The sequence below is a fragment of the Ranitomeya imitator genome, chromosome 4, assembly GCF_032444005.1.
Source record: "Ranitomeya imitator isolate aRanImi1 chromosome 4, aRanImi1.pri, whole genome shotgun sequence".
In the NCBI taxonomy this organism is placed as follows: domain Eukaryota; kingdom Metazoa; phylum Chordata; class Amphibia; order Anura; family Dendrobatidae; genus Ranitomeya; species Ranitomeya imitator.
In genome coordinates, this window is record NC_091285.1 from 27,857,512 (window position 1) to 27,876,996 (window position 19,485).

General features: G+C 40.9%; 1 protein-coding gene and 1 long non-coding RNA gene across 2 annotated transcripts in view; one reads left to right on the forward strand and one right to left on the reverse strand.

Moving 5' to 3' along the window:
• Positions 1 to 19,485, reverse strand: part of CCND2 (cyclin D2) — a 691,175-nt gene that overhangs the window by 344,856 nt on the left and 326,834 nt on the right. The window lies entirely within an intron of this gene.
• On the forward strand, positions 6,763 to 17,967 carry LOC138673921 (uncharacterized). The gene is made up of 2 exons (XR_011320370.1): positions 6,763 to 6,871; positions 16,976 to 17,967. It is a non-coding gene; the product is annotated as an uncharacterized lncRNA (long non-coding RNA).

A 19,485-nucleotide genomic window follows, 5' to 3' on the forward strand; every position in this document is an offset into this window, starting at 1 on the left:
ATCCCCCTTTACACCTAGACACACTTGTCTTGGTGTGTGTTCGTCAATGTGCGTAACACAAATCACTCCTTCACAATATAACAACTTTCCTTTTAAAGAATCCTCGACACTTTTTTCTTTTTTTTTCTCCCCCTGTGAAGAGTCCTCCTCGCCCCTTTATTTTCCCCCGTCTGACCCCATGCCTCCATGATTGTGCCTTTCTCTCATAATGACCCTGAGATAGTTTATTGTACATTAAAATACATTGAAAAGATGGCAACGATTCTCCTTAACCCTTTCACTCCTCTATTCGGCTTTTAGGCCCTTTCAGGCGGCAAACAGCGGCTGAATGAAGTGAACAATATATCATGCCGCACCATTCAGATTAAAGCATTCTCTGAGCTGCCGGAGCGGCGCTCGCTTCATCATCTTGTGCGCTGCATCTTCTGGGACATAATGGACAGAGGAATCCTAATTAAGATTCGAGCCTATGAATAGGAATCCTCAAGAGTTTTCTGTATATATTTGTTTTCTATTCGCCCAATGGATCCTATTTTGTATGTAAAATCCCGGGTGGTTTAAGGGTCAACTTTAGGGTGTCGAATCGAAATGTTCAAAAACAGGTAATTTTCTGAAAAATTACTTCGTTTTTAACCCCCCCTCCAAAAATAAAATATACTGTAGTTTTTATCTTTTAAAGGTTGACATCTTTCTCTAACATCTGGGATCTTAAGGAATAAGATTTCTCCTTGTGGAGAGAGACAAGCCAAGCCTGGCATGTCAGAGTGAAGAGACTTACTGGCCATGCATTTCTTCAGAGAATGCATATTCTTCTAACGTGAAAACTTTTAAAGCTTCACTCAAAGTTTTTGCAGTTTTTTTGCTTTTACTAACAGTTTTCCTGAACATTTAACTTTGATGTTGCCTATGTTCAGAAAAAAGTCAGTTAACTCGTTCCGCAGAGGCTATAGAAGGCAAAAAGGTGCGAAATGTGTAATGAAACCCAATTACAAAAACTTAAAAAAAAAAAGCATTTAAGAAAAATATGTCACCCAAAAAAGGACAACTCCTTTAATAAATATTAAAAATTTTATTATGTTGTCTGAATGATTTAATTAAAAAAAATAGCAAATATTAACTGGTTGTCTAGTCTCAGATTGTCTAATGGTCAAAAGTCCAGCACCTGTGAAAACAATTAATATAACTAGGGAATATTGCTGTTGGCGGCTAAATCCCCCTGTAGCAGCCAATTAAATTTGAAATATATATACATAAGCATATCAATTAGTTTCTTCAGAATAAGAGCCATTAATAGTTAGAGGTTCTATGTTCTGACTCATAGATACAAGAACCCAGACGGTGGTCTCCTCACTCTATGGCTTTGCATGAAAAGTTCGCACTTGCGTTGGAGCTTTCAATAGAAGAATCCATCACAAATTCCGTCATTTTTGATGGGAGAAAGAGTGCAGGATGCGGCTCTATCTTTTTCTTTATTAAAGTGATGGTGCACCTAAACCAACAGCAAATTTACTCCAATACAATCAAAGGGGTCCGTTTGGCGCCATTTGTGATCATTATATGATAGATCCATTTAATTAAGGAGGATCATTTTTGTTGTTGTTGCTGTAATGGAACAATAAAAGAGAATCCATCCATTATTTGGAAAAGCTTCCCTGATCTTACAAGGCAGGATGAGAAATATGACACAGGGCAGAAATACGGTTATGTGCTCTGTCAAGGATCTCTACTCCGTGGTGTCACTAATTCGTCACGTGTCTGCTCTCGCACGTGACTTGGGGTTGTGCCTGCAAGGGTTAATCTATCTCCCCACTCTCAGTCCAGCATTCAGCCTCTGTCCTATGCTTTAATGGGAGCATAAATCACACACTGACCCAGGCCACACACCCGCTCATACGCGCTGCCACCACTCACCGAATACATGGGCGATGAGTCCCAGAAATAACTAATCAAAATATGTCTATCACTCATAAGGCTCACACACTTTAGGCTATGAATTCTTTAGAATATTCAAGGTTCAAATTGTTAAAGTTTTATACTTTAATAACAAAAGGGTCAGTGCTTACAATAAGAAAAGGTATAAAAATATGATAATAAAGACATACAACTTATGCAAAACAGTATCAAAATAAACAGGAGAAAACTTACAGAAATCATCTAACTGGTAGTTGCTTCTGCTCCCTGGGGGGGGGGGGGGGGGGTGAATGGAGTTGGTGGAACACATCAGCTTCCCAGGCTGCCCTCATATGTGAACACAATTCTCTGTCTGCAGCCTAAATTTATAAGTTTGGTCTGAGGTCAGGTTTCTAGACCGGCCTCCCAGGTTAATATCATAATTGCGGTCTGTTTGATTGGGCCACGACCGCTCTACTAATGACTATATATTATTTCTCTGTGGAGACACTTGTGAGATGGTTCCCAGGGATAGCTAACCCTCAAGCCGCAATTAGCATCTCCCCTCCAAGCACTAGGGGGTGTCAAGTGTTCCTTTCTTCTTGGCCTTAGCCAGACCTCCTGGTGGGATATGGAGACAGAATTTCTACTAGTCCCAAGGAAGTACCTATTAACACCTAGGTGCGACTTGCCTTCAGGACAGATGTTACATTATCACTACTCACACATATAACCCTAGACATATGTCCCTACACACATATAGATATATTTATACACATATTTCACCACATGCACAGAGCAAAGATTTGGTCAAAGTCTATGGAGTAAACGATCTGCCTCATATCTATCAATTCATCTATCTCTCATATCTATCTACCTAATTTATCTAATATCCATCGCTCATACCTATGTAGCGTGTCTCATTTCCCACGTCCTGATATTTCCAGTACCGTAAAAAACAGTACCAGAGATATCCGTGCCCGTGTGTCCATCCGTGTGATACTTGTGGCATACGTGTGGCAACCATGTGCCACCCGTGTGACACATCAGTACCACACGTACCGGCACCAGGGAAGCAGCGGTACAGATGTACTGTTCCCCAGTGTTGGGTGCTGGAGACGGCTCTCATAATTCTCCCCTGCTCTGCTGATGCTCAGCGCGAGCAGGGGAGACTATTGAGAGTTGTATTCAAGTGATAACAGCGAGATCAAGTGGCTGCTGATGGGGCTATTACTCCCATCATCCTATACCTGCTGCCGCTAATAATAGTGAGATGAAGAGCAGCTGATAGGAGTATTCATCAGCTGCGGCCCGCACTATAAATAATCCGACGTGTGTTCCATTGTATTTTTGATAACCAGCCAGGCAAAACTTACAGCTGGGGGCTGCAACCCTCAGCTGTCAGCGTTAGCAAGGCTGGTTATCAAGAATAGAGGGGTCCCCATGCTGTTTTTTTAATTACGGTATTTCAAGTAAAAAAATTAAAAAAAACAGCGTGGGGTTCTCCATTTTTGACAACCAGCCAAGCTAAAGCAGACAGCTGGGTGCTGGTATTCTCAAGCTGGTAAAGGACCATGGATATTGAGGGCTTCAATGGAATGGGTGTTAGATAAGTATAACTGTGTTATTTTAAAATAAAAATGGAAAAATGTGTTTTATTTTTATTTCAAATATAGGACTTTATTCTGGCTGTGTCTTTATTTTCAATACAACTATAGGATTAGTAATGGATAGGTGTCTTATAATGTGTTACATTCCGCAGAGATCATTCATGAATGGAAGAAGTTGTGATAACGGTGTGGCGCGGGTGGAGAAAAAAAAAGTAAAATGAACAACTACGACATCACCGATGCTGCAGGTAACGTACATTATCTGTTCTCGGACAGCTATGGATATGTTATATGTGGTGTTACACAGGACTGCAAGTGGCAGGGTAACGTAGGAAAGGGGCGTGTACATTGGTGTGGTCCTAAAAAGAGGTTAGGCCGCAAAAGTTGGCAAGTCTGTTCTAAAGTCTATCTATTTACCAATATATCTCATAGAGAGCTTATCATTGCTTTTATTTTTTATCTATCAAAACTTGTTGGCCTTTTTGACCCCCTCCAATATCTAAAGGACCTTATGGCTCACTCTATGTTGCCTTATGGCTAATGGAGGCACATATATGTACTGGTTTCCTAGTTTACTTTGTGCAGTAGACAGCAGCTGACGAGACGCTGGACAAAAGGAAAAGGCAATCCAGCGTGAATATCAAATATGACCAGGTTCTCTTTAAAACTCATCCTGAGCTCGGTCACATCCTGGATGTTCTCCGTGAGCTGGAGAGGAGATGTGAAAGATGTATATCTGCCTCTGCTTGTTTTAGGGTGTTGTGTTATTTGCTCAGGTGTTTCATGCCATTTCCCTCGTAGTATCCATGGGAAATGCACAACAAGCAGTGAGAAGTATTGAAAGAAAAGGTTTTCTGCATCTACTTAGGTTATCAGAGGACAGAACAATAGACCTCAGTGGATGATCAAGTTCTCCGAGAGAGATGTCTGGCCAACAATCACTCCTGTTAGTACACTTAAGCTAAAAGATTCAGAATTCGAACAAGTCTAATTACGGTACAGCTTACATAGAAAGATATGGGGCCAAATTCTTATGATGTCCTAAAAAATTATTACATTGTGTTGGGTGGGGAAATTAAAGGATTTCCCTGCTATGGACAATCCCTGATTGGATGTCTTGACCATGGCCATACACATCAGATGGCTGTTGGCCAAATGATGTTTTGGCCGATCGACCGAAAGCCATCTCAGTCAACTCTCCCATAAAATGGAGTGCTTGCTCGGCTGAGCGCTCCTGTGTTCTCCATGAGAAAGGCACCGGCCGATGTGATCTCAAGGAGAACAATGTGATAGGCAGTTCGAAATTCGACTTGCGCGATGAGCATCTCTCCCGGCCATCAGTTGGCCAGAGCTCACATTCACATTAGACTGTCGGCTGAATCCGTCAATATCAGTGGACATGAGTCTGATGTGCATGAGGTCCTTACGCTAATCACAAAGTGCCTCCTTACTGAGATTCCCAGAAATCAGATATAATCTATGATGGAAGCAAACAGCAATTGTTCAACTTCACTACAGCACCACAACAGGAGAAAATAAGTGTTACACAGTGGCCATTGACATCAATAGATTGTCAGTATAATGCAGGACGAAGCAGGTCCTCCAGTAAAAGAGTTGCCCTTTGCAACCTCTCTCCAGAAGAGGATCCTGAAAAGTGAACCACGCTATTAACTCAGAGTTCCTCAAAATGGTGAAAATGAACATTTAAAGCTAGACAACCCCTTAAAAATGAGTTAAATACCTTGTAAAAATCCCAGATCTCCATAAATTCTGCAGCTGTTTTCCGTTTTGCACTGCGTCGCTCCATTGCAGAGATATTCATATTTGTTTCTTCTAGGGCGCACTATGTGAAATCTCCGATTGTAGTCCAACTAGGCGTTTCTTCAGAGACTTCTATTGGAGCAAGCATTCCATAACAACTGCTACAAAAACTCTTGGAAAAGTCTTCCAAATAAGAAACCGCTTTGACTTTGGTTTCTTATATGAGGGTTATCAGTTTTGAGAAACTCCTGGTGGAAGAGAAGAAAGTGAATGAGCTTGAGGAGGATTCTAAAGGAAACCTCTCCAAACTAGGCACTGTCTGATCAAAAGACAGCGAAGAACACAAAAATCTCTTTAAGGGCTATGTGCACACGACGTCTTTTAAACTCAGGCTAACACGACAAGTTTTTGTGTAGTTTCTTTGGTCATTTCCTGAGTATTTTTCTGGAGGGGTTTCCCAATGTTTTTGTGACGTCTTTTACTGATGTTTTCTAGTCATTTTTTTCCACTCTATAGAGCAATGAAGAAACCACTAGTTTTTTTTATGTAAAGATGATAGCAAAAAGCTCCAAAAAACATTTGGGGGATCCTTTTGGCTTGTATTGTAAAGTACCGAGCATCTTCCGAATGGAAAACACCAGAAAAATGGATCAGTCATTTCTTTAAAAAAAAAAACTCTCCCAAAAACAGGAGAATTTCCTCAAGCGGTTTCTGCTTAAAGAACTAATGGTTTTTAAACTCAAAGACTTCAGAGACTATTCCCTGGTCCACACAGATATTAGATTGTTAGCAGATCTTGTTGAACATTTTGGGATCCATCAACAAAAGTCAACAAAGAGAACCGTTATCATGGACTGGAAGCGATGACATAACCTGACTTATGAGGTGACTAACGGAACAGGATGTCATCACACCGGAAGTGATGACTTTCCGACCACTGTCCACCCGACTTACTTCAAAGTTAGTTGATTGGTGGTTGGGATGTCATCACTTCTAGTCCTAGAGGAGGCTATCATCAATGTTGTAGTTCTGCAGTGGTGGTGGGTGATTACATTATTAAATATTGCTTCTTCCTTTTCTTTTGGAGGATTCTGGCTTTCTCTAAACTTTTCAGAAGTAGCCAAAAACTTTGAGAAGGTCCCGGAAGTAAGATTATCATGTTTGTCAACTTCTGAAACTTTCAAGAGATTTAGGACTTCTTCAATGTCATCCTAGATGTTTGCATAAATAAATTGCCCCTGGAGTTAACAGGAACATGGCAGTGTACAAACTTTGGTTTCGAAAGAGTAATTAGCCAATGCAGCACTGGGTCATTTACATTCCATGTCATTTCTCCCTTCTTCATCATATGTATTGGTTAATACTCCATTTACCTGCAACTATAAGAGCTGAAGAGGTACCTGTATACCTGGTCCTGATGGCTGAGGAGGCACAAAAGCTCCTCTGCCACGTAAGAAGACACCATTATTATACGTGGCACCTTATGTGTGTCCCCTTACCGATAGGGTCCCAGGAGCTTCAAGTTAAACATGTGCCCTCACTATTTCTACAACAATTTTTACCACAGGTATGATGCAAGTGTCTAGAAGAACTGAAGAAGGGACAGACTGGTAAGTGTTCTATAGTGTGTGTGTGTATGTATGTGCTCTGTGTATGCAGCATGTTTCTCTAAGCATGTACTCTGTATATACAAATGTGTGTATGTGCTCTGTGTATACATATGTCTGTGTGTGCTCTGTATATACACATGTATGTATGTGCTCTGTGTATACATATATGTGCTCTGTGTATACATGTGTGTGTATGTGCTCTGTATATACAAATGTGTGTATGTCCTCTGTGTATAAATATATGTGTTTGTATGTGCTCTGTGTATAAATATATGTGTACTAGATTGTGGCCCGATTCTAACGCATCGGGTATTCTAGAATATGCATGTCCCCGTAGTATATGGACAATGATGATTCCAGAATTTGCGGCAGACTGTGCCCGTCGCTGATTGGTCGAGGCAACCTTTATGACATCATCGTCGCCATGTCAACCATTATGACATCTACGTCGATACTGTGCCCGTCGCTGAATCAGAAACGTGGGATTTCTACGTCCTTTATGACATCATCGTCGCTGTGCCAGTTGCTGATTGGTCGAGGTTGCCAGGCCTCGACCAATCAGAGACGCGGGATTTCTACGTCGATGCTGTGCCCGTCGCTGATTGGTCGAGGCCGCCACGTGGGATTTGTACGTCCTTTATGACATCATCGTCGCTGTGCCCGTTGCTGATTGGTCGAGGCCTGGCGGCCTCGACCAATCAGAGAGGCGGGATTTCCAGGACAGACAGACAGACAGAAAGACAGAAAGACAGACAGACAGAAAAACCCTTAGACAATTATATATGTGTATGTATGTGTTCTGTGTATACATATATGTGTGTGTATGTGCTCTGTATATACAAATGTGTGCATGTGCTCTGTGTATACATATGTGTGTGTTATGTATATGTGTGAGTGTATCATACAATGAGAGAGAGCCCTAGCTTTTACTACAACCATTTTGCAACACCAAAGTTTGGGTCCCCATTGACTTCTATGGGATTTGTGTTTTGGTTAAAGTTCGGGCAGAGTTCTGATACCTGAACAGAACTTTACACTAAAATTCTGTCAAAACCCGGCCCTCCCGTACTTCCACGGATCCGCTCATCTCTACAGGTCAGAAATTGCCCAATGAATGAGCAAAATGCTGCACATTCACTGGGTGATTGGATTGCTTATGGCGGAATAAGGATCATTCCCGACTACACCATGTATGGACTTCTCTGACCACCTAACATCTCAGTAAATTCATAAATAATACTGAAAATAACCTACACTTAAAATTTTGCATTATTGTGTTCCTCTGTTATTCCTCCTGGCAATTGAAAAGTGTTGTAGTGTTAGAAGTCCCCTTGTCCATAAAGTTGTGTCTGTACACAGTCTTATACCTGATTAACACTTTCCATCAGCAAGGGGAACGAGTAAGAGCCAATTTATTCACACATTTTCAGGAAGAATAACAGGAGAACGATGCAAAATTTTCCAAAAAAAGCTTCAGAATCGTTGGGGTTTTTTTTTCATATTTTTGTTTTTTTTCACGAATTCAAATGTTTGGAAAAATGTAAAATTTTAGGAAAGTGTTTATTTTTCCTGTTATTCCTCCTGCCAATGTATGAATCAATGGACAACTGGATGTTTCCAATCCACCTTGTCATTAAACGGTCTCAACTGGGAAATACCCCGGCACTCCCCGATCTGATGATAACGTTAGACTGTGACGCACTATACTGACAAAGGGAGCGGGAGAGCTAAGTTTGCAATGTAGTGACAAAGGGAGCGGGAGAGCTAAGTTTGCAATGTAGTCATACATTACCAGGAGGAGTAACAGAGGCACATCATAGTGCAAAGTTATATGTTATGTAATAATTTGCTATAAAAAAAAAACATGTCAGGAGCACAGAGGGATCCTTTTTAGGTTGGCAGGGTGCATAACTTTCATATGGGCAGCGGGAAAAGGGACAATGGTGTCTTACACTTGACTGTGGAGTTTTCTTCCATTACATGAAGTGTGTGTGTGAGATTTAGTTCCTTGTATTTTTTACACCTGGATTGTGAGAGGGAGGTGCATGACTGATTTTCTGATCATATACAGAAGAATTTTAGATGTTTTTCTCAGTTTTAATTGTTATTAGAGACACAACAGGATGAAAGGAAACAATGAAGAGAGGAATCGCTGGCATTTAAGTTTGAGTTTCTTTAAAGAAGTCCTCCAAAAATCAAAATATCACCTACCTACAGGACAAAGTTAGGGATTTTGTAAGATTATAGTCAATTGAATGAGTAACCAATTCTACCAGGCAGGTGAGTGTATCAAACAATGAGAGAGAACCATTTTACAACACCAAAGTTTGGGTCCCCATTGACTTCTATGGGATTTGGGTGTTGGTTAAAGTTCGGAAACAGACAAACTCTACCATACAGATGAGGTTGTAGAAGACAGTTTCATGTCACAGATCCATACATCATGGCAAGACTGCGCACAGCAACAAGGCACAAGGTAGTTATACTGCATCAGCAAGGTCTCTTCCAGGCAAAGATTTTAAAGCAGACTGGGTTTTTAAGATGTTCTGTTCAAGCTTTTTCCAAGAAGCACCAAGAAATGGGCAACAATGAGGACCATAGTCACAGTGGTTGGCAAAGGAAACAGTGCAGCAGATGAAAGACCCACCATGCTTTCTTTCTAAATCACAAGTCCAGCAGTGCCATCAACTCAGAAATGGCAGCAATCAGAGTGATCCGGCTATACCCTTCTACTCTTCGGAGAAGGGTGGGCAGAAAAGGTCTTCATGGAAGAATTGTAGCCAAAAGTCATGCCTTCCACATTGAAACAAGATGAAGTGACTCAACTATGCCTGAAAACGTAAGAACTGGTTGCCGAAAAATGAGCTAGGAGTCAAAATAAAATATTTGGCTGTAACAGAAGACAGTTTGTTTTCCAAAGTGCTAGAGAGAAACACAATGATGAGTTTCGAAACATGGTGGAAGGTCCAGCAAGTTTGGGATTGCAGTTTGACAAATGGAGTTGGGGATTTGGTCAAGATTAAGGGTGTCCCCAACGGTGGGAAATACAGGCAGATACTTAGAGATCATTTAGTACCATCCAGGAGGCATCTAATTGGCTCCAAATTTATTCTGAAGCAGGACGACTCCAAACATAAAACCAACGTAATTAAGAACTATCTTCAATATAAAGAAGAACAAGGAATCTTGTAAGTGATGACAGAGCCCCGATCTCGGAATCATCCACTCTGTCTGGGATTACATGGAAAGTCAGAAGGATTCGACCAAGTGACATCTGCAGAAGATCTGTGGTTGGTTCTCCAAGATGTTTGGAAAAACCTCCCTCGCCGAGTTCCTTCAAAAACTGTGCAAGTGACAAGTGTATCTAGAAGAACTGATAAAGGCAAAGGGCGGTCATCCAATCTTGATGGGATTTAGATTTTTATTTTGCTCATTCACTTTGCATTTTGGTGATAGAATGTTCCCAAACCTGCCTAAAACTTTCGCACGAAACTTGTATATATCGGTGATAAAGTGGCAATCATAGAGGCAAGCAATGAAGAACTTGAAAGTCCTCTTTCCTCCATAGTGAAATGACGGTTACAAAGTTACCTGTTAAAGACCCTATAGCTTGGCATGAAAGGTGCGCGCTGCCGTTATCTCATCTACCTGGACTCTAAATTGGTTTTATTGCTGCCATGTGCTGAAATATCACATTCTCTTATCGGGAGATAATAGAATTTGTTTGAACCTGGACTGTGTACCTGTTATAGTACCGAATAATGAGGTCTACTTCCGCTGACGCCCCTTTCTTAAATTTACAGTTCCATGAACGTCGTTTGCATTGCAGGGTTGGTCTGGTTTAGGTATTCGCCCATTGGAAGTCAACAAAGTCACAAAGCACGATGCTTCCCGCTACTTTCACTTTTAGGAAAATTTTGTGCGCCCCTCCGGAGACCTGGAATAAGTATTTGTTTTCTGCCTCACCTTCATTTATAGGTGACACAATTAGGGTAATCAATCACCGTGGAGAAAGCGACTGAATGAATATATTGTTCTACGTCTTCACTTTCGAGGCTGCGCTCACTATTAATCAGTGGGGGGGCGGGAAGGGTGCAGTTTAATTTGAGATTCGCCTTTTATGGGGATTTGGTTAGGCATTACTTTTCCTTTTGATTTGGAATATTACAGCCAGATGTCCTTGATTTACCATCACAATTTCTGAAAACAAAAAGTAACAGTCACCTAACCGGCCAAATTAAATCCAGACGTTCTTCGCTTTTTTCTCCCCGTTTGCTGGAGATGGCACCGGGCCACATCGGATAAGACTGCAATATGCACATATTTACGGAGACTTACCTTGAATAACACTTTAGTACATCATTATATATGGCCTCATTAAGTCGTATTAGCAATTAATTACTTATAATAAAGAGGGAAAAAAAAGTTTGCCCCTACAGACCACATGTGTGGCCATCACTTCCGTCTTGGATATACTGAAACCGTGAAATTGGTCTGAAGAAATATCATAAACTGGTTCCACTTTGGAAACAGATATGGCCATTGTGTAGAATCGAGCCTCATTGGCAACCACCGATATGGCTGATCCTATCCTAGGGGTAGCCTCTATGCAGAACCTAAAATTCTGTCAAATGTAGGATGGAGGAACTGGTCAGAGAGTCAGATCAACCAGTATTCCTACTAGAGCTGAGAAAGAGGTGTCCGAACACATTGGAGCAAAATAGTGGCACATGCCGATTTTGGCAAGACTGCCCAAAAATTTGACGTGAATTGGAACCTCTTGACTCTCCCCCAACAAATTATGTAGGAGAAAAGAAGAATCTACCATACTGAATTTCTTAGCTCAAATTGTTCTTTTCGGACATTAGAATCCACCAGAGGTGTCTAGCCATCGGCTCAAGGAACAGCCCTTGGCTTAATGAGCATTTGGATGAAAACTATCCAAGGCATCTTAAGTTTAAGTTTGGAGAATTGTTGGGGTTTGACCCCACCTCAGGAGGAAGGAACTTGATTTGGCATAAAGGCTCCCTTCTTCTCTTTGTTCAGATTTCTTCTTTGCTACATGGTCATTGTTCCACAGAGACATCACCTATGAATGCCACCCAGAGACGTTCAAAAATTTTTGGCCAAAAGGAAACTGCATATGTATGTAGGCCTTGTTCAAAAGTTAAAAAAAAAAAAACAAAAAAAAAAAAACAGCTCATTTGGCCTCTGAAAATGGAGGTCTTCTCAGGTTGATTCTATTTTGCTTTTGTATGAATCTCTGGAAGACCCCATCCTTCTTTTGTATTGGTAGGTTGAAGCTTCCCTCAGAGTTTTCGAGGAATTTTCTGGGGCAGAAACTCTCCAAATCCTTCTTAAAAACTTAAAGGTTCTACTCTGAAAACTCTACATAAAGACTCCGTCAGCCCATATCCAAAAGCCACACCAAATTTTCGCTCCAAGTTTCAGAAATGGAGAGTTTTTTCAAAATGTTTAAATTTGGTCTTCAACTCCACGTGTCCTATAGTTCAAGTTTCCGAGACGAAATAGGCAGCAATTGCCTTAGAGACACACGTCATCCATCATGTTACACTCTATGGGTTATAACTATTTAAAGGGGTGTTCTAAAGTTTGAAAGCCATTCCCTATGCACTGGATAGGTAATAATTTTCCAACTGCTGAGAGTCCAACTTCCATGACCCACAATGATCCAGAGATGGGCTGAATGGAGAACGGCCAACCGGCAAGCCAAAGATCAGCTGAGCACATCGCTAGGCAATCTCCAGCATTCCCATTAAGAGTGAAGCAGTAGTGCGCATGATTGACCTCTGCTTCAGTTCTCTGGATCACTGGGGCCATAGCAGTCGGACCCCTAGCGATTAGCAATGATAGGCGATAACTTTCAAAGTTGAGTCCATTTTTAATAGTAAAATAGAAATGCAAGGAATATAAGCTGAAAAATATGACCAATTTGCATTTTTTGTAAGTTAATTTTTATCTTTTGGCATTTATTGCCATTTTTAGCATCAAATTCTTTAAAATAGCACATGTAGGGGCATGAATTTTGAACAAATGTAAAAACGTTCTACATTTATGTCTTTTACCCTTTGGGCACCGTTGTAGGCAAATAAAATCTAATTATTCAAATTCTTAGTGTCTACACCCAAGACTACTTCTTAGGCCGGCGTCACACTAGCGAGTTTTACGGACGTATGAGTGCAGAAAATACGTCCGTAAAACTCGCCTAACAAAACGTCCCAATTATTCTCGCTGCCCCTGCTCCTATCTGCCGTATTTTACTGATCAGTATTATACGGCTTTCTACGGCCGTAGAAAATCGCAGCATGCTGCGTTTGTCACTGTATTGCGCAAAAAAAACGCCAATGAAAGTCTATGGAAGCCCCAAAAATACAGATCACACACAGACCAGCAGTGTGACTTGCGAGAAATACGCACCGGTGTTAGAGAGAAAAGCCGGCAATTCAGTGCAGTGTACAGTAAAATCACACTGACAGCTTACAGTAGAATAGGTAGAATAAATGTGTACACATAGAATAGGTATATATATATATATATGTCAGTGAGATACATATATGTATATATATTAATATTTCATACAGCGCTAGATAGCTTTAAAGCCGGTAATTCAATTGCCGGCTTTTGCTATCTTCTTCCTAAACCCGACATGATATGTGACATGGTTTACATACAGTAAACCATCTCATATCCCCATTTGTTTTTGCATATTCCACACTACTAATGTTAGTAGTGCGTATATGCAAAATTTGGCCATTCTAGCTATTAAAGGGTTAAATGGCGGAAAAAATTGGCGTGGGCTCCCGCGCAATTTTCTCCGCCAGAGTAGTAAAGCCAGTGACTGAGGGCAGATATTAATAGCCTGGAGAGGGTCCACGGTTATTGCCCCCCCCCCTGCCTAAAAACACCTGCCCCCAGCCACCCCAGAAAAGGCACATCTGGAAGATGCGCCTATTCTGGCACTTGGCCACTCTCTTCCCATTCCCGTGTAGCGGTGGGATATGGGGTAATGAAGAGTTAATATCACCTTGCTATTGTAAGGTGACATTAAGCCAAATTAATAATGGAGAGGCGTCAATTATGACACCTATCCATTATTAATCCAATAGTAGTAAAGGGTTAAAGAATACACAAACACATTATTAAAAAGTATTTTAATGAAATAAAAACAAAGGTTGTTGTAATATTTTATTCTACGCTCAATCCACTCACTGAAGACCCTCGATCTGTAACAAAAAAAATAAAAAATAAACCAACAATATCCTTACGTTCCGCAGATCTGTAACGTCCAACGATGTAAATCCATCTCAAGGGGTTAAAATATTTTGCAGCTACGAACTCTGCTAATGCAGCGTTGTTCCTGGCTGCAAAACCCCGGGGAATGAAGGTAAAGTAGGTCAATGACCTATATTTACATTCATTTGCGGTGAGACGCCCTCTGCTTTTTGTCCCTAGATCGTGGGAACTTTCCTAGAAAGCTCCCAGGCTCAAGTTCATATGAGGACAACCAGCAGAGGGCGCCTCTTATCAACTCGAGCCTGGGAGCTTTCTAGGAAAGTTCCCACGATCTAGGAACAACCAGCAGAGGGCGCCTCACCGCAAATGAAGGTAAATATAGGTCATTGACCTACTTTACCTTCATTCTCCGGGGTTTTGCAGCAAGGAGCAGTGCTGCATTAGCAGAGCTCCTTGCTGCAAAATATTTTAACCCCTTCAGATGGATTTACATCGTGGGACTTTACAGATCTTCGGAAGGTATGTATATTGTTGTTTTTTTGTTGTTTTTTTTGTTACAGATCGAGGGTCTTCAGTGAGTGGATTGAGCGTAGAATAAAATATTACAACAACCTTTGTGATTTTTTCAATAAAATACTTTTTAATAATGTGTTTGTGTATTTTTTAACCCTTTACTACTATTGGATTAATAATGGATAGGTGTCATAATTGACGCCTCTCCATTATTAATTTGGCTTAATGCCACCTTACAATAGCAAGGTGGCATTAACCCTTCATTACCCCATATCCCACCGCTACACGGGAATGGGAAGAGAGTGGCCAAGTGCCAGAATAGGCGCATCTTCCAGATGTGCCTTTTCTGGGGTGGCTGGGGGCAGGTGTTTTTAGCCAGGGGGGGGGGCCAATAACCATGGACCCTCTCCAGGCTATTAATATCTGCCATCAGTCACTGGCTTTACTACTCTGGCGGAGAAAATTGCGCGGGAGCCCACGGCAATTTTTTCCCTTTAATTTAATAGCTAGAACGGCCAAATTTTGCACATACACACTACTAACATTAGTAGTGTGGATTATGCAAAAAAAATGGGGATATGAGATGGTTTACTGTATGCAAACCATGTCTCATATCATGTCGGGTTTAGGAAGGAGATAGCAAAGCCGGTAATTGAATTACCGCCTTTAAAGCTATCTAGCGCTGTATGAAGTAATAATATATATACATATATGTGCCTACTGACATATATATATATATATATATATATATATATAGACAGTATATATGTTTTTTTTTTTTTTACACATGGATCCCTTGTATAGCCGTATGTCTGTTTTGCAAGCCTGCGATAAAAACACGCAGTACAGATGCCATACAGATTACATACGGAGGATGCCATGCGCAAAAAACGCTGACACACCCTGCCTACGGAGGAGCTACGGACCACTATTTTGGGGACTTTTCAGCGTATTACGGCCGTAATATACGGACCGTATTGTCTTACGCTGAGTGTGACTCCAGCCTTATTCGTACAAGATAGTAAACCTAAGAAAGAAAAAAACTTTATGGGCAGACTGGTAATCACGAAGACTCAACGGCATAGGTAAAGACAACTGAGGGACCTGTTTGGCGTTGGAGAATCATCCCAGGTTGACCGTACTCGTTTTCGCATGGGTTGACTGGACCTTGGCAGAACTTTTTTCCTATCCAAGCCCTACAACATACTTAAATATTAAAGTGGCTAAGAATTCTTTTTTTTCTTATAATGGATGGAAAAAATATGGAGATTTGAGTTGGGTTGACCCAACAAAGAGGAGGAGGAACCCTGCCGTTGAGACTCCTCGTCTAATATTTCTTCAGATTTCTGAGTTGTCCCAAGGTCACAGCTCCACAAACTCGTTCCATCCATCATCGAGGCTTTCCTATTGGCTTCAAGCTCATTTCGCAGATAACCCAACCCTTAAAGAGCCTCTAAAAGACGCTCCACTTTATATTTGACAAGGCACAATGTGAGCATTATGGCTTCCTCAATATCCCTTTACACATGGAATACCTGTAAACATTTTTTTGCCATACTGTTTATTATTTGTCCGTTCTCCACTGCGACGATAACTGGGCAGATTACCAAATGGAAGGAGTAAAGATTTATTTTTTCGGAAAACACGGTGGGCTACACATCAAACAAGCAGAAACATTCTAAGTCCCCTTTATATATATATATAGCAACTCGTCAAAGGTTCTTTTGTTCATCTCCCCTCCTGGCTGAGTGTCCGGCTACGTACGCAGGGTCTTCCTAAACAAGTATCATGTGCCAGACTGCGGCATCAGTGCATGTCAGATAACTCGGCATACGGAGTGCTGACATAAGAGAAAATAAAATAAAATCTAAGGATGATGTACGCAGACTACTGTATAGGACGGTTATGCTTCAAGGAATCTCTGAAATGTTGTAAATCCCAGAGAAGGTAAAATTCCACTCATGGGCAGCCAACAAATATTTATTTACTTATGAAAAAGTATATACTTCTAGAACTGTCTGTATAGATTTAGGGGCAGACCGAAATCCTCCAACTTTTTACATAAAAACAACATACTTTTAAAATTAATTGAAAAGGAAAATTTTTTAACCACTTATTTAAAAAAAATGAAAAACTGTGTCATCTGCAGGGGAAAAAAGTAGCATTACATGCCTGTGATTAATATAAAAATGTAGTATTGCATGCCTGACTATGAGTTGCACCAAATACCTTTCCAACCTTGATAGAAGAGAGGGACAAACCATGCGGCAAATTTTTCCCACGCCCCTGGCCACACCCCAATTCTCGCCCATTTATCATTTATTTCTACCCTGATAGGAGGAGATGTCAGAAGGGCGGTGGCAGCGAGGGACATTCATAAGACCCCCGAGACTGCAGGGTGAAGACCCAAATCCGGGACCGTCCGTTGTACCTGGGACAGTTGGGACTAGAGATCGATTCACGGGACTCCGTTCCGGGTCAGTGTTACCTGGATGGCTGGACGGGACACCCATGAATCTTTTTCCTTCCGGCGTCCCTGGTACGGCTTTTGATTAGCCATTACTGGAGCAACACCATCTGTGAGTCCTGCTCATCTCTAGTTGGGACCTGTGGATTTTACTTTTCTTCGCTCATTCAGTCGTAACACCAAGAACTTTCACATTTTTACGTAAGCTTCACTATATAACATCTGACTTTTTTTGTGTCTGTAAGGCAGTGTTCACACGTTGCAGAAATTCCGTGTTGTTTTCTGCAGTTATCTGCACCAAGCTACACAATAACAACCTTCTCTGGTTATTGCATTGTTGCTGCATTTTTTGTGCCTTTTTCCTGTTATTTGATGCTTTTTTTATGCAAATATGAAGCCGCACTTTTAATGTAGTTTTTATAGCACAAAAAAAATCTTTGATTCTGCATTCAAAAAAGTATCTGCAGTTTTTTACATGATTTTTTTTCAGGCTCCGCATACAGTACAGAAGCCAATAAAAAAAAAAAGCACCAAAACCGCACAGTTCAGCAGCGTCTTTAGAAGCACAGGGGGCACAGTTTTCATGAAATCACATCCACTTTGCTTGGACAAAATTGAAAAAAAAAATCAGCAGAAAAATTTATGCTAGAGGTGAACATGGACTCAGAATTACAGTTTTATTACATTTTTTTATGGGTGTAATGAATAAAAAAATAAATCACATTTTTTCCCGCCATTTTACATCAATTGATCGCTGTGTTGTGCTGGACGTTGCAATTACAGTGACACCAAATATGTCTGTTATTTGCTAATTTGTGTTGGTTTTTTTTTAAAAACAGCACATTAAAATTATTTTTTTTAATTGTTTTCCAATATTATTATTAAAAAAAAAAAAAATCAGACTTTTACTTTCCCTCTAGATTACAAGGACATAGAAACACACTGTTAAGTACAGATGTATCTCTATGTATCAGTACATTCTGCGTGTGGGGTCAGAGCGTGCAATGCAGCCACGTTGTGGCTCATAGCTTTTGTGGCTTCCTTCAATGATGCAGGTTGTTGGTTCGATTCCCAGGGAGACAAGATCACAAGAAAAAAAATGATTTGTTTAATTTTTCCACATCTTCTTCACTCAGTAGCTCCTCCTCCTTGGGACACGGGTTGCTTCCCGAGGAGGAACTAATGAGAAAGGAAGATGTCGAGAGAAGACATCACAAGAAGAAAGTTTACTAGAAATAAAGACAGTCCTACTGAATCTAGGACATTTGGGAGCTATGCTTTCCATTTTGTAGAGGGGGAATCCCTCATATATGCACATGAAATGCGATTATCTAGATGACTTGTAATATTCACACATTGGTAGCTACATTATCCCATATATCACATAAATAAATTTGATATACATGTAGGAATTCATTCTTAAATGCAGAGGTGGAAATCCCTCAGATTTTGCCAGAAAGTCAAAGTAACAAATGCAAAAGGAGGTGGAGCGTATAAAAACTCTGTTCAAAGGTGGGTGGTCCTAATTGTTTGGGGGCCGTAAAAAGTGATCCCAAGGCTCAAAGCATTTTATTGTTTACATACAACAGTAGAAAACCATTCATAATATTCAATAGTTCCAAATCTACTGGGCCAGTTCTGGGAACGTAAGCACAAAAGGGGTGGGGCTTAAAAAAAATCTCTTCAGAGGTGGGCAGTACTAGTTTTTGGGGGGCGGTGCAAAGTGTATTCAAGGCGGGTTTAAATGTTTCAGATTTTAGCCCATTAGAATGTTGATAAATTTGCTCAACATTCTAAGGCTACGTTCACATTTGCGTCTTTGGGCACAGCGTCATCGACGCAACGCAAAACGCATGTCAAACGCATACACAACGCAGCATTTTTTGACGCATGCGTTGTCCTATAGAATTGAAGGTCAAAAACGGTAAAAAAAAATCACTTGCATTATACTCAAAAGGCGTATGCGTCGACCAACGCGGGTCAACGCAGGCACCTGTGCCCTATGCGTTTTACATAGCCACTAATGTGTATTTTTTTACGCATTTATGACGCAAGTGCGTTGCATGCGTTGTTTATCGGAAATGTGACGCATTTGTAAATAGCCTCCTTTAAAAATTTTCTAGTCTCCTCTTGATTACACGCAAATGTATGTGTTTCCATAGTTACAGACTACAAATAAATCTTGTGTGTCACTCAACGTGTGGGAAAGGCTAAGAGCAACACGAGGGATAAGAGAACCAAACACTAGGGATTCGGGAAGGGGGGAGTGAAGCCCCCTAGACAGATCTAACGTCACCCTGTCTGCCCTATCTTCCCTATATAGGTTCCATATCTATCGCCTAGCAGGATACCTAATCCCTGCCTGACCCTGGCGATAAGC